The sequence below is a fragment of the Perissodus microlepis genome, chromosome 14 (genome assembly GCF_051167445.1).
Source record: "Perissodus microlepis isolate ML-2025 ecotype Zambia chromosome 14, ASM5116744v1, whole genome shotgun sequence".
Lineage (NCBI taxonomy): Eukaryota > Metazoa > Chordata > Actinopteri > Cichliformes > Cichlidae > Perissodus > Perissodus microlepis.
The window spans coordinates 16,940,941-16,957,188 of NC_140474.1; the positions used below are offsets into that span (position 1 = coordinate 16,940,941).

Below are 16,248 nucleotides of genomic sequence, written 5' to 3' on the forward strand. Positions count from 1 at the left end.
TTTTTTCTCAGGAAAGGCATTAAACATTTCCTCTCTCCACTGTTCAATAACAGTTTAGGTGGGAGTCCTTGGGTGAATGCACAACAAATCTTTCACAAATGATTCAGCCATTAACTATTTAAATCTATTAAGCAACAGTTCTGTGCAAAAGTCCTCAACCAATGATCAATGCTAAGTGAACCACCTAGTATTGACCTATGAATCATTCAACCATAAAAAAGGAACCTAACTCAAAAGATGAACCACACCTGGTTTTCTACACATAACAGATATCAGAAAAATTAGAGACTAATTAAATTTGTTTCTTTAGACACTTTTGTTACTAGCAGTCTGTCACAATCAAATCATTTTGTAATTAGTTCCTCTCTTCTTAAGGTGGCTGTCAAGAAGCCATTCCTAAGGAAAGGGAACAAGAAGAAAAGATCAGTGGCAACAGGAGTGACGAATCCACATTTGAAGTTTTTCTTAGTTGAAATCATCATCAGTGTGTGTAGAGGAGATCAGGGTAGGGGTAAAACAGGGAGTGTCTAGAGTATCAGCAAAACATGGTAGAGTGTTTGTCATGGTTTGGGTCTGCAGTTCAGCGGCAGTGGTGTGAGGGATCTGATGGGAACTGATGAAATCCTGAATACAGAAATATAGAGTCAAACCTCAAACACACTTCCAGCGCAGTCAAAGGATACCTAAATTAAAAAAACACATATGGGAACTCTACTGACGTCACTCATTAGAATAGTACAAACTTTGTTTTTGCCTTATATACTGTACTTATATATACTTATATACTGTATTTCCACATATCCTTACAGATGTTTCAATAAATCGCTGAACCTATTTCCATTTTCCTGGCAAAATATAAAGAAACGAATGGGTTATTCAAGACCTTTGCACAGTGTTGTATAACTAATGCTTGAATCTGTCCAGGGAAATGGTGGTCAGTTTTGCAAGGAAGTGGTATGGGAGCTGTGGGGCCATGAACGCAGATGGGCCAAAATAAAATAAATTAATCACAGTCATGATAACATAAACACATTTCCTTTTTATGCGTAGAAATAATAAATAACAGTTTCATGTTTAACAGTAACCCAAAATGAGACATTAAAGACATTAACCCCACTTTGATACAACTCACAAATAAGTCCATGTTGGACAACGGAGCTAGTTTGCTGTTCTTCAATTTAAAATAAAAGAAAGGGCTATAAAGAAATGAAACTAGAAAGTAACAGAAATAGTTAAAGTAACTAGAAGTAGCTGGTTGCTAGCTAAAGCATACTCACCCTTCGTGTGCGTGTTTTTTGTTGTTTCGAATATTTTCGAATATCTCTTTAATGTATTCAGCATGTTATACGTCAACTATTTTTTTAGTTTAAATATACACACGTATGGAAGAGTATTATGATGGTTCATTTCAAATAAATTCACTGTTAGTCTCGGCTTACTAGTCACCATTAGCTACGCCTTAATAGTGTGGCGGTGAGCAGCGTATCATAAACAGTCTGCGTTTGTTGTAATTGTGTATATTTACCGCTGGGCGAGAGTGTCTCTCTGTGAAGAGCATGCCGCCATTACTGGGAAGCTGGGAAAAAAATAGAGTTAAACACAACGTCACACATTTATCCTGCAAGGGGCTTAACATCAGAAAGGGAAAAAAACACACACACACACACAAGGCTTTCGTACGAACTGTTGTACTCTTCCAACAGCGGCGCTTTTTCTGTAAATGAAGGCTGATCCTTGCGGTCGCGTTTCCTGTGGACTCTTTTTTTTTGTAAATTTTTGACACAACAAAGGAAATAATAATTGGTCAAAACAACGTGGTGGTGAACCAAGAAGGGAAAACACACCGAAACAGCGCTTTCCAACGCCGGCCCCCCTTTTCTCCTCGCAAGACGTTTCCAGCCGTGGTGAAAAAAACTGAAGTTGAGCAGGATTTTTTTCCTGCCCTTTTCCTTACTAGAATTTACTTGTATTTTTTTTTTTTCCAGACTGGGAGAAAAGACAAACCATCTATGTATCTCGTGTCTGAAAACTTCAGACTGATGTAAGCGAACACCCTATGTGGGAAGCAATGGACAGACAGCCTGTTTACTGAAAAGGCGGAAAATAATCGATGTGAGAGCTTGTAGGGAGTGTTTTTGTCTGGTTTTTAAAGTATTTCCCCGGCTGCGGGTCGCAGAGGAGCACGGAGAGGAAGAAAGGAGCGGACAAGAGCAGGACAGAAACGGGAATGATATGGTAGGTAGACTGTAGCTTTTCGGCCACGATTGTGTGTGTGAGTCAGTGTGAATAAGCAGTTTTTAGACCTAACTAGTATTGGCAAAAGGCATTTTAAGGCGTTCACCTGATTTTACTTCTCCTAACATTGCAGCTTGGGTTGCAGTGAAGTGCTGCGAGTAACAAGAAACTGGGAGTTAACCCCAGTCCCCCTCCCCTCCACGGGGGCTGGCTTGATTTGAAGCCCGTTAATAGTAATCATAATGACTGCGTGATGATACGAGTGTGTATTAAACTAAAAGGCGTTCTTATGCAGGTTAGGGGTTAACGTGTGCTTGTTTAAATGGGACGTTTATATAGGAGAAAGGGACTGAGGGGGGTGGGGGTCTTAAAAATGGATCCTGTCCAAACCTTACAATTGTTTGGACAACAACACCTGGAATGCATTGGTCTGTCAGACCTGGAGAAACTCCAGGCTATGTCTGAACGTAAGGGGCAAACAGGACTTGAAATCGGGTTAGAGCAGATAGGATGTTTGGGAGAGGCTGAAGATTGTTGTGTCACAGCATGTTTGCATGTTCAGTTTATTTCTTACTATGCTCTGCTTTAAAAAATAGACTTTTAATGTTTTAAAAAGCTTTGTTTATTGTAATTTCGTACATTTAAGTCGTGTTTAAGGTCTTAATATACTACGTTTTCTTCATGAAAATATATTTTAACCTTTATTGAATGTATCATTAACTTTGTAAATGCCAAAGCTGCACAGGGCTGGCTATTTGATATAGTTGGCTAATGCCTGAGGGTACCTGTACTAACTTCCTCATTTCCTTTACCCAACCTGTAACACAAAAGGCTGTGTTCTTCCCAGAAAATATTTAAAACCTTTCAAGTTATTTCTCACCAATCTCAGGTGAGGATATTTATGTTGGCTCACTGAATGTGGAATGTCCACTCCTTTGTCCTTTTAGTTCTGGGCTGGTTAGGGTGACCTAATGGAGACAATTAACACTATTAATCTATTTTTATGCCAGGACTAGTCACCAGTGTGTCACAGCCTAATCCTGCAGCAAAGTGGTCATTGCCCTGGAAGCCACCCCCTTTTCTTTCTTTCTTTCTTTCTTTCTTTCTTTCTTTCTGTTTTTTTTTTTTTTTTTTTTTTTTTTTTTTTGGGGGGGGGGGGGGGGTTGTGAGTCCTTCCACTGGACTTTAGTGCTTTTAATTCAAAGAGTGATCCTTCTACATTAAAGACTGACAATGGCTGATTTTAAAGCATGAGATCTCTGTGTAGCTTTATGACGTTGCCTTAAAACAGAGTATCCATTGGTTTGGTCTGTGCTGCTGTGTCATTGCCAGTTAAAGGAGACATTTTAAAACAGGAACCTTGATAATGGGTATGTGCCTTTGGTATCGTGCATCCTTTTCAAGCAAGTAGGTTGAAGCACACATTCACTGGCTGTGCTTGAATATGTGCTTTTTGATGAGTTTTCCTCCCTTTGATCTTAATCAGCCTTGTCAGGAAGACCATACTAAGGAGGAAACGCACACAGACTCGTATGCAAAGTTTTCTTGGTAAGACGGTCTCTTTGCGCTCAGGTAAATGCATTAGCAGCTGTCAGCACTTCTGTTCTGTGCTTGATTGGGCCCTTTGCAGTGCAGTCACACCTCTCCAGGAAGCATCTTCTTCCCCTAATAGCCGTGCCATTTGCCCAGGCAGCAGGCTAGCTACCAGCATACCCACTCACCCCTGTCAGTCTGTCTCTGGGATCATGTTGTGAGTCCTGGGCTTGAACATGTTCCCGAGATTAGAGGAGAACAGGCTTTGTTTGTCAGCATGTAGGCCAGAGATGAGAATGCATCCTTTGATGAGGACACTGTTCTGTCCCATATTATGTGAACAGATAAATCCAGGGTTTTTCATGCTTTGTAATAGAAGCAGCATAGGAACACTTACTCCTTACAGCAAATCTAAGATGTCAGCTCACTTGTTTTCTCAACAGTGGACCGGGGGGGGGGAAACGAGGAAAGGTAATTAGAAATTACCTGAGCCCTGTAGTGTGAAACATTACTTAATTCACTAAGCTAAGTAGTGATTAGTTTATTTCAATAGGGCAAAAGTGTCTCGGGCTTGTAGCACAGCACGGGCCGCTTTGCAGTGTCGACCCAGACTCTTAGATTTCTACTGTGCTGGCTGAATTAAATGGTGGACTTGCACCTGCTCCAGTTTTACTGCTTGCATACCTGTCAGAGTGAAGTTACTCCACCTGCCAAGCATAGAAATTTTTTTCCTACTCATCAGAAAACGCGTCATTCGCTAAATCTCTTTCCTCTTGTATTACAAGAGAGGGTTGCTTGCGAGTCACTGTAAGTCTGTGTTTGATGGAGAAAGGAGCTAATTATAGCGGGCAGCTTTGGAGTTTGGTAGACCAGATTACAGTCACTCTCCTCTCAATGACTGCCTTGTTCTAGTGGCTGATTATTAGGCAGAGAGAAGTGCATTCTGGGATGATTGTATCTGAATTTCCATTAGAAAGTGTGCCTGCCTCAGTTGAACTGAGGTTCTCTTCTCTCCCCTCTGTTTCGGCTCTCTTGCTCATTACAGATTTGCAGATGGGCACAGGCTGATATAAAGGCCTCTGTACTGTGGCCCTGTTCTGTTCCAGAGCCAGTTTAGCTCTGTACCCTGATTGACCAATTTATGTACGAGGGAACAAAAAGATTAGAAAGTATTACTAATATTTCTATTCACTGGCCCTTTTCAACAAATTAGTGATCTGAGAATTTTAAGTTCAACACAAATGGAATAGAATAATCCTTTAATTGTCCCACAAGGGGAAATTTGGTTGTAACAGCAGCCAGAAAGACACATATACAAACAAACAGTATACAGGACACAGAACAGAAACATACACAATTTTTCTTACATATTTACATTAAGGACAACGGTTACTATAAACAGAGTACTGTACAGTTATTAAATTAAATAAAAATAACTACAGATAAGAGGCAAACCAGGTTGTAGTGCAAATCGGTTGATTAACTTATTGCAGTTACAGCGCAGATGTAAACATCTATGTTTGTTGGCAGCAGTTCTGATTGTACAGTCTGACAGCTGCAGGGAGGGTTAGGGTTAAATCCATCATTGTTGGACATTTCTAGATAAAAATAAGGGCTATGGTTATGAACAGTGGTTTGAATGGTGGCTGTACGGTTCTATTGAGGTACTTTAATATTTAAAAAATATTAATACAGTGCTGACAATGTTTGAAATTACTGAGACCGTCAAGGACCACAGAGGAATGGTGACCTCTGGACACGAACGGCCGTGTTTTCTCTTTTGCAAATGCGATTAAACAACAGAAGGACAAGAGCTGTGGAGCCTGAACATGAAGGGAGATCTTTAGGAACGAGGAAAAGTGAGAGTGTGATGCCACAAAGTGGGTTTTCAGTTTTTTGTTGGGGGGCCGCTACAAGGATGTTTGAGTAAAGTAAAGTGTGAACAAACTGCTGCCAGTTTCTGCTTCAGGCTGTGTTCCTGGTATGTGCCCTTTCAGCTTTGTGCTCAGGGATCAACCAATCAATGGCAGCCATAAGTAACCCTGCTGCTTGGCTGTTGGACACAGCTGAATTCCATGACTCAGCATGGCCGTAGATAAGATGTTATGATTGAGGCTCTGCCAATAAAACGAGGCCACTGCCCGGAGTTCAATAGGTTGGACTTCTGCTTCTATGATTGCACGCACAAAGTTTGCACCACCTACACACACTGCCAACATGGTTCTTATCCTTAAAGTTCTCTGAGGTTTGTGGACTGTGCAGGGCACTAGCTTAAAATGAGAGATTTGTCATGCATAAATACACGCTCCATTGGATTATCATGTTAAGGGTATAATGGCCTCTGATGGTTTTTGGATGAGTCAGTGTTTATACGGTCTGTTGAAAGCCTGTAGACATTTGAAACCTCTCTCACTCAAAAAAAAAAAGCAACAAAAAGACTGCTCTGAAATCCACCTACATAAGTATTAAAGGATAACTCTGAGCATGTTTGCAATCTGTGGATGCATACACGCTCACACGCTCACACTCATTTCCCACACTAAAGCAACACTCGGTTTTCATTTTTGTCTTAACCTGTCGTGCTGACCTAGCCCTCATCTCATTCGCAAGTCCTAATGCGTTATAGCCAAAATTGGGCTGGAGTGAGCAGGAGAAGTCTGTGTTTGTCATTGTTTGACTTTTTTTTTTCTGGAGCTTCTCCCCCCGGTGGTGGTCCTGAATTTCCTGAAGGAAGTCCACTCACGATGCCTGGTCATGTGTTTATGCAAGGGGGATGGGGATGGAAGGCCAAAAGGAGTGGATAGGGTGGAGAAGAGGAGAGCTGAGGGTCAAAGGTGAGGGTAGGAGTTAGAAAGTGGCAACAATGGAGCCAGTTTCGTTCTTCTTTTAAGGAAGAATGGTGGCAAAATGGGAAGAAAGATTGGCTGTTTGTTAGAAAAAATCCAGTATGGTAGTAGAAAAAAAGATCAAATCCTGACCAATCAGCTGTCATGACTGTTCTGGAGAAATGTAGACAAGTCTTAACACAGACCCTCCTTTTGAACTAGTACTACCGAAAAGCCAAATTAGAATTGAGCCTCGATCAGTAGTAGTTAAAACGTCAGTGCTCCAAGCACAAAGACAGTAGCATGTGTACATGTATTATAAAAAAAAAATCTACCAACTTAAATATTTAATCCATATATTCAGTATAAAATAGTTTTAGTGAAAGATTGTCTGTCTTTTTTAAGTTAAACAAAGTCATTTTGATTAACTGGAGCTGTTTTGCAGACTTGGCTCACTCCAGTTGTTCTTATTGTTTCAATGTGAGTCTGACGTCATCATGTTAGTGGTCGTGTTAAAGCAGGCTGGACGAGAGCAACTGCAGATTGTACCAAATATGATCATGAAAAGCGACGACCAGCCAGCACCTGCTTGTCAGGTTTAGTCTACACTGGACAGTCCCAAGAGGGAGTGTCTGAAACGTATATGAGAAGTAAATTAGTTAAACTTTTTTTTTTAGGTTGTGGTAACCTCATTTGATGAAAGAGATAAATGAAAAATCTGTATAAGTGGGTGTATAGTGCGGTGGTTAACACATTCTCCTAACATGTGAAAGGTCCCCGGTTCAGTGCTAGGAGGAGACACAAATCCCTGGGAGGGATGCTTCAGGAAGGGCATCCAGCCAAAGAAAACATGTCAATCCATCCGCTGTGATGACTCCTCGCAAATAAAGGAGCAGCTAAAGGAAGCTACTTAAACTATAATCACAAGATCTAAACTGTACTTTCACTATTAAGTATATCATCAAGAGGCGTTATCTTTTTTTTTTTCTTTCTAGTTGTTAGAGTTTTAAAACTTTCTGCTTGTACTTGCTGTCCTAAGTCGTGGCATGTGCTGTGGGTGTTATATGTGTTTTTAAGTGAAGCAATAGTTTTGTGTATTCTGATACAATTTGTTGTATGTCCATCTTTTGTGAAAGTAGAGAGCGTTAGAGGGCTGGATTTTTCGAACATTTCATTTTAACAGCATGTTTCTCGCTGCAGTCTTATTGTTTAGCGGTGGAGCCCTCGGAGCATCACCAGTTGGATTAAATTCACTGGGAAAGGAGGGGGAAAAAGAGGTTTGTGTAACAGCAACTTGTGTATTTCAAAGAAACTTTGAGGTTGGGCTGTTATCTGTGAAGACTGGCTGGAAGCTCTTTCTGTCAGCCATAATATTGCAACTCAAAACACAAAGCAATAACTAGAATCCACACCTCAGGTGTTTGCTTTTCATTTAATTTTAACTCATTATTAGCAATAATTAGATTGGGTGGTTAGTTGAATGTGGTGCAGAAATTATTTTAGTGTTTGGCAGTGTACAAACAGGAGACTGTGTGCAGAGGTAGGAAATGAGATGGTGAAGCTGTAATTGGGTTTAGATTTGTGCGTGGTCAAAACCCTTTGTTAGTTCTCTTAGACAATGATGTTTAGTTTGCATTATCCCGACTTGATGTCTGTTTATTGTGACGTCTCTTACAAGCTGCTTCTGCCTGGAGGTCTGACAACTTTATTGGAGGTGTCGGCATACACCTGCGATGCTCAGACAGAGGAGAGGTGGAGAGCGGGAGGCTGAGAAGTGTTCTGTTTCGGAAATATTCTAATTAAGGTTGGCAGCTTTAATCACAGACTGATAAGCATTGGAGAAAAAGGAGAGGGACAGGAGTTGAGAGGAGAGCGAGGGGGGGGAAAGGGCTTGCAGACCCAGACAACCAGAGGCCTCAAAAAGAGGTCCACTGGAAGTTTTTCATTTATGAGTTGTGTAGATTGCTTACGCTGCTCCTTTGCTTCCTCTTTTCTCTCCTGTATTTATATATTTATTTATTTTTTAGTTTTCACAAAATGTTTTTGTTTATTTCTGTCCCCATGGCGCCCTCCATCACTGGATTTTCTTGCCCTTGGAGAGCAGCGCAGTGGTCGTCTGAGCCGCGGTTAAGGACACAGGAAGGGCACCACCTTGTCACAAGACATTTGCTTCAGATACCACTTCGGGGGGATCTGGCCAGCACTGTGGCGGCCTTTGGCATCTCCACCGTGAATACGTGCTGACGCTGTCTCTCTCCTGCATATACATGGCTGCACAAAAAAACCTTGTATCTGGAGAGGGGACATGTTTTACAATGTTGTGATTAGGTATTCTGAAGTTGTATCTTGCCAAAGGCATTTTAACATGTGCAAATCATTACCTGGCTGTTAGTGGTTATGTGGTACTGTTCGTGTTTGATCTAGCTCGACTCAAAATGTTTCAGAATTGGTTGTTTTGAGTAATAAGGGCAATGAAACATATACACTACTTTATGTACACGCAATGAGAGCAACAGCAGCTGACCTTTCCTCACGCTCATAACATAACTGTCAGCATGGTTCTGGCCATTCGGCAGCTATGTGACAACGGACATCATATCCTCTTTAAGGTGAGAAGATAAGGTGGCTTTTCATAGCCATTTGTTATCACAGGCAGTAGGCCCCTGACACCTCCACATCCCTTATCTGGCTTTGTCCCAGTTTTTGGCCCAAGCCTGGGCTCATGCGTGCCCAAGGCTGATGAGTAAGCACCGCTCAGCCCGCGGATGGCTGTGCCTGCCGTTATCGATCGCAGCGGCACCGCCTGTCATCCAGCCACCACTTATCTAATGATGCCCATGCTATTGTCTCACGCTTTGGAAAACTGCCATTAAACAGAAAGTGACGGCTGATGGCGGCGTCAGTGAATATTTATTTTAATAATAGAGGAGACACACCTAAAGTGGGATCCACTGTAGCGTGCTTGTGTCCGTCTGTTCAGGTATTTGACTTCACAGAGTGGAAGGATTTGGGGATTTCAGCCTACACTGATGTCCGTGTGCACAGGCCGCCAATAAAACTAAGAGCGCGTAGTCCGATGTGGATGATACAGTGCGTAGGTCACATGAGATTGTTTGTTTGAAAAGTGAGTTTAAGCAGGAAAGAAGGGAACTGCGAAGGGGAGAAGTTAGAAATGATACCAAAGATCAAAAAAAGCAACAAGAGAAGCACAGACAGTGGCTCCGGTGGAGAGTTTTGTTCCCACAGCTACAGCATATAGACAAAGCTGTGAATAGGCTCTCTCTAGGTTCAACCCACAGCCATACCACTTTTTTTAAAAGGAACCTAGGCTGGCCGACACTCTGTTATGCTGTCCTCATCACAGGCTGTGCTTTCTTTCTGCCCACTCCCTTTCTTTCTGTTGTTGGCTGTCTTTGTTGTGACGCTGGTTGGTTGGTCTGCATTAAAGACAGATCATGATTTCCACCAGTCTGCAACACTTTGTGCTGACCTGGTTGTGACTGTCCTACTCTGATTGTTACTGTTGTTAGGCAAACACACATACGCGTGTGCTTAATAAAAACCCCTGTGATGAATCACGTGAAATTCTTTAATCTAGAGGATTTCCGGAAGGGCTACCCTGACGCGCAGTACTCTTTAAAACTTCTAGACATTTTAGATGCATCCGTCAGGCAGTCCCAGCAAAGGAAGTTGATTTATCTGTGCCAAATTGAATCAGAAGGGTGAAACAGTAATCCCAACCATACAGAATTACAGATTTTCAGTATTGACACTTATGTTGGAGGCCTCACAGTATCTGGAGCTCAACACCATGGAGTTACTTTAGGATTACAAGATGAGGCTAAAGCTACTGAGACAGGATTAACCACAGAAGAACTTGACGTTTCCCAAGATACTTGGAAAAATTGACCCGGCAACCTTTAAACGCTACATACATGTATACCAAGGAGAAACGGCGCTGTTTAAAAGTAAAGAGTAGTCAAACTCAATACTGATTTGGTGGTGTTTATTTTTGTGTTTACTCCTCTTTGTGCTTCTGAAAGCACCCTCACTTAACAGTCATTAATATAGCTACTGTGCCATTTTAGAGGATTGCACATGGATTTTTCTGAGTTGGGGTTTCCTGGTGGTGACATGGGTCATTTCTCGTCTCAGTGCCATAATTTCCCAGGATGCAGTCGAGGCCCCAAGGTCCATAGCTCTTATGTCAGAGTTCATTTCCTGTTGGAGTGCTCCAGCAGCTCCTGATCCACCATTTTCTAACATTCCTGACAAGAACTGGAGTAATCCGTGTCACTTCCCCATCAGTTATTTGAAATTGTGGGTTGTTTTTTTTTTTTTTTTTTTTTTAGAATCAGCTGAGGGAGTTGTGGGGAATTTCCCACAAATTACCCAAAAATTTCAAACCATGTTGAAGTCAGTTTACAGTGAATAAACGAAGTGTAGTTGAAGTGAAACTATGCTTGAAACAGCAGTGTGAAATCATGCATCTAGTTTAAGATTAACCTGCTGACGTTAACTTTATGAATCATAGAAGCGCGGGAGTGCAGTGGTTTTAAAAGGAAAACGTCTCCTTTCACTTTTGTGAATCATTGCAAACCGAAAACTTAACTCGTGCATCTTCTTTGTTGCTTTACTGACTTGCATGGCTGTTGTGATGATAAAGGTAAAGAAAACATGGGTGCAGAATGTAAACATTTTGTTTATTCGAAGTTGCTGTTTTTGGTTCGAAGGTTATTCGGAGAGAAATATTGCCTCACCAACGCGCAGCTTACATCCACCAAGGAGAAGACACTGCAGACCTTTGTGGGAAAATGTTGCTGTGAATTGTTGATGGGTTGGTTTCCTGTAGCTTAAATCCATGTAATTTCCCCCCCAAAAAACCCAAAACATATTTTTGGTGGAAAAGATGAATATAAGACATTGGAATTTGAGTGGGAAAAGGAGAGAATAATGCATGTGTACTGAAAAGAAGCGATGCAGCATTTAGATTGGGCTGAATATCTTAATTGTCATCATTTGCACAGGTGTATGTGACCTTTCAAATCAAATGCAATTGAAATTCGGCATTTACAAACGATTGCATCCATTAAAGAAAAACACCAGGTATTTAGCTTCTATTTCAAGGGTTTCAGATTCCTAAGATCTTGTGCAACAGTGAAACTGGCTTTTGCATTTGTAGTTTAGTCGGTGTGGATCCTGCATTTCAAGTGTTCAAGCCTAACTGAGTCATTTTCCCTGAATTGGCTAAGCCTTGCCAGAGCCACACACAACTGTTTTTCCATGCACTGTGTAGACCGCAACTAGTAAAAGGACATTTACATGTGCCCTTAGCAATGAATTAAAGATTAACACTTACTAAATGTTTAAAAAGGCGTTTTAAGAACACTGTTTGTGTGAATGTGTAATTGAATTGAGGTTTCCAAAGTAGTGCAGAAATGAAGGATCATATCATAGCATATTAATATCGTATTTCAGTATTTGTGAATTTTCTGTGGCTTATAACTCAATTTTACGACGATCCCAACAAAGAGTGAAGTTGCTTCTCAAGCTTATGTGTAGCTACCGTTACTCCAGCACAAAAAACCCAAAACAGTTTATTCATGTTTATTCATGCAGGCTCTTATGCTTTAAGTCCTGCAGCCACACCACGAGCAGTTAATCACTAACGACTCTGAATGACTAATGGCGTGCTCATCCGCCAGCAATTGTGGATTCAGTTCTGTTTCCTCCATAAAACACACCTGTGACACTTTAAGCATTACAAACGCTGATGGGCACTTTTACAGTTACAATTTTCAGCTCACAAATGCTCTATCTATGCAAGTACTTTGTGGGCATGCCAACAGGCTTTAGGTTAACCAGAAGGTAACATTAGTGTTATGTTCATGTTGAGACTTTAAGACTACAACAGAATAGAAACAGCATCTGTTACATTACGCAATAGTGTTTTACACCATGTGCTACAGTTTTGTGCACATACCACATGACTCTAAGTAAGACTTTTTCTTTAAAGCAGAATATTTTAATGTTTATTTTTTAAATTATTATTATTTCACCCGCCATTACGGTCCAGCTCTAACTGCGTAGTTTCAGCATGACTTGAGCTTATATTTCCTTGAATCCACATTCACTGAAGTCACGCCTCATTCCTCATTTGGGTTACAACACTTTTTGTCACAGAAAGAAAGAGCAGTGTAATCCTGATTTACTCAAAGGTGCAGTGTAACAGTTAATAATTTTAAACAGAGCCAGAAAGGTTTCGGGTCATGTTGAGAAGAAGTTTTGTCACCACAAAAAACAGTAAAAAATTATTCAAAAAAGTTCCTCGAGCAGCTCTATCACCTGCTCTTTGTGTGTGTGTGAAAATATGCATGTGCTTTAGAGAGATCTAGAGTCACAAAGAAGTGATTTGGAACCTGAAATAACAAGAGAATGATTGTACAAGGAGAAGATCCAAAGTGTATTATATCCATTAGCTTAGGAGTTGACGTAACGTGTCAGATTCTTTCATTCTTTCATGTTTTGATTGCAGTTCTTGTTTAGGAGCTCTTGATGGATCAAACCAGTGCCCAAGACTAGTTTAACCTGCCCTTAAACAATGATTCGAGGTGTTCCACATGAGCAAGTGTTAGACCTTAAGCAATCCTATTTCAGTAAGAGTCCCATCCACAACTTTTCAGTTTTCGCTTCACAACTCTGTAAATACACCTTCTTTCAGTCTGAGGTCTCCCGGTGTTTGAACATCGTGATTTAGGCTGTAGAAAATTTTGCCACTCTGACTGTTCACATGCAGCTTTTAGACTGCAAAGCTGAGCTTCCATTTAAGGCCTTGCCTTTTCCTCTCTTCCTTTCAGTCGTGCCTTCAGAGGTTATAGTTGACAGGAGACATGGGTGGGTGATGTCAGCCCTTTCCTCAGGGAATTCAGGGGTCTTTAGGGGTCCTGTGAGGTTGGGCAGCAGCTCCAGACGGGAAACGGTGATGGTAGAGAGGGGAAGGAACAGCTCCCTTTTGTTTTGTTTTGATCACGTCAGTGCTAAAGAGGGAGACACAGGATGTCTATTGCCAAGAGGAGCATTTGTGCATAGACGTATGTTGGAGCTGTTGGAAATACTTGGCACACCACCAGTTTTCCAGATTTAAGTTTAAATCGCAGTTTTGCTGCCTTTTGCATTCATTTTTTTCAGAATTTCTTTGTTTTTTGCTACAAGGGTGTAAAAGAAGTTTGCATGAAAAGCTGGGAAAACTCCAGCTGCAAGAAACACAGAGTTTGCATTCGTTAATGCTGGGTCACTGACTTGTTCAGTAGGTGTATAATATTTAACATCATGTGCTAAACACTTGAGCGGTGGTTGTGAGAGCTCTGCTAGCGTGTGGGGCTCCTGGGTCTCACTGATGATGTACCATTGTAAACAGTTCCCACTGCTTGCACAGCTGGGGCACACTTGACAACCTCTGCAGTGCATGTGAAGTGGGATGGGGAGGAGGCAGTCGGAGAGCGCTAGGTTAGCGCTGGACGGCGAGTGACTGGACTGATACAGCAGCGGAATGCTTCGAGGGCCTTTGGGGCATGATACGAACTGCAAAAAAGGAAAAGTGAGTTCAGGGGAAACAAGAGCATAAAACTTATTATAAATGACAAATCCCCAGCTCTTGCAACCAAACAGTGTTACCTGCTGTATCCCGAGGATGGTAAAATGCAATCACAACAGCTCTGAGCCCAATTCAATCTCCTGTATGTATTCTGCGTGCATGTGTTGTGAGTACCATTGTGTTTGTGGCCTCCCCGATTTCAACAGTGACAGGAAATTTTGCCCCTCCTCTTCACTGTCCTCCCTTCATCCTCTACCCTCTGCTCGCTGCCTAGCGCTGATTGGCTGGAGGGAAAGCGAGGGATGAGGTTTTGTCGTCTAATCTGCCAGCAGATCGCCACTGATGGGTCTCTGTAGAATGGCTTTAGTAAATTACTGTTCCAGGGAAGGGCAAATCCCTTCTATCAGATAGCAGCTCTCTCTTCATCTCTCCCTCTATTCCAAGTCCCACACTCTTTCTCTTCAGTACGTCAGTCAGGCTCTGACTTTATCTTTTTATCACCATCTAACTCTCCTGTTCCCTTCACAGTTGTCCACTACTTTGTGTTTTTTCTTCTCTTCTCTTCCCTTCTCCTCTTTTCTTTTCCCTCTCACTTTTCCAAACTTGAACACCTCACGATGCACACCTGTTTGTGCGTCTGCACATTACGCCTGATTTTCTGTGCCGATGGGCCTCACACCTGGAGTGAATTAGATGAGCTGGTGTCAGAAAGAGACGCGCTGTGAGTTTTGCTCCGAGGCTACTCATTGACATCGGCACATTACAGTCCCTGTGAACAGTTTCCCCTATTCCCTGGTGTGTTCATGCGTGTTAACAAGATGGACCAGTTTTGAGAGCAGCCATCTTGCCTCTCAGTGTGTGTGAAATTGCACAAGATAATACAGTACATCCTGAAGAAGGGTGTTTGTGGATTAGAGGGGAACTGTTTTATGCATATGGATTTAGGTTTGCATACCTGTGCCACAAAAGATATCACAGGAATAAAGAAGATTAGGGAGGGAGAAGGATATTGAAAAAAAACAAGGGAGTGTTTTTGTCTACCTGTAGCCTGCTGTGTGGGTGCACTCTTGCCTGAGGTGGGGAATGTTGCTTGGCATGAAAAGCTGAGCGAAGCCAAACTCCAAGTGACCTCCTGTGTTTTGTTACAGCTCAGTCTAACTCCTCCTCAGTTGTGTGAAACTGCCAGCATTCTTCTGCTCTGTAGTGACATATGGTAGCCAGGCATGTCTGATGTCACAAAGTACCATAGTTTCTGTGATGATTCTCTGTCTTGACAATTTGCAGGTGGGGTATGGTGAAAGGTGGAGACGCCACACGCGAGCACATTTCAATTTAAAAGGGAGATTTGTAGAAAATGCTGCCGTGGGAGAGATCACTGTTGTTTCTGTTGAATATCTCTGAGCTTTATACATGCATTATTTGTGTTTTAATACTCACTCAGAGAGTCCTTAAATCACTGTCAAAGACACTGAGAGACACTGTCATAGCATAGAAATGATCCAGAATGCACTGCAGGATAAGCTACATGATCTCAGCTTGCTTTGGGGACCAGGCCTCAGTGTCTCTTAATGCCGGTGGCTGCGACGTCATAAGCGAGGAAGCATAAGTGCAGCTAGAAAGAATAATGGTCTGTGCTGTGGCTAAAAACAAATGGCCATCCTGCTTTCTAATTGTCGCTTGCCAAGAGCTTCTGCCATTGTTTTGTTTACTGTTTATACTTCTTTTTTTCCTCTTATGTCAGACGGAAGGGAAACTGTGCTGCAGTGACTCATACATCTTGGTACAAAGTACTACCTAACCAGCTAGTGCTGGTTTTTAGCCTTACATAATACAATGTTTTGCCATTAGTAGAAATACATTACAAATATTTCATGAACAGAATACCATACCTGTACGTTTTAATTTTGGAATGTTTAAAACTCTTTTATGATGAGATTTTTTTTTGGCTATACTGTTAGCATGACGTGTTTCACTAAACATGATTCACAATAACCCAACCCACTGTTTTGTAACTGTTTTATGAGTGTTTGCGGTTAAAGTAGAAGTTTTGAATCATACACT

The 16,248-nt window shown here is 41.7% G+C and overlaps 1 protein-coding gene across 1 annotated transcript in view; it reads left to right on the plus strand.

Annotated features, from left to right (window-relative positions):
• Positions 1-856: 856 nt before the first annotated feature.
• The window catches only part of arhgap35a (Rho GTPase activating protein 35a), a 64,186-nt gene continuing 48,794 nt past the window's right edge, over positions 857-16,248 (plus strand). The window contains exon 1 of the mRNA XM_084950944.1: positions 857-2,235. The gene's annotated coding sequence lies outside the window, so the exon portion shown is untranslated. The remainder of the gene's footprint in view (positions 2,236-16,248) is intronic.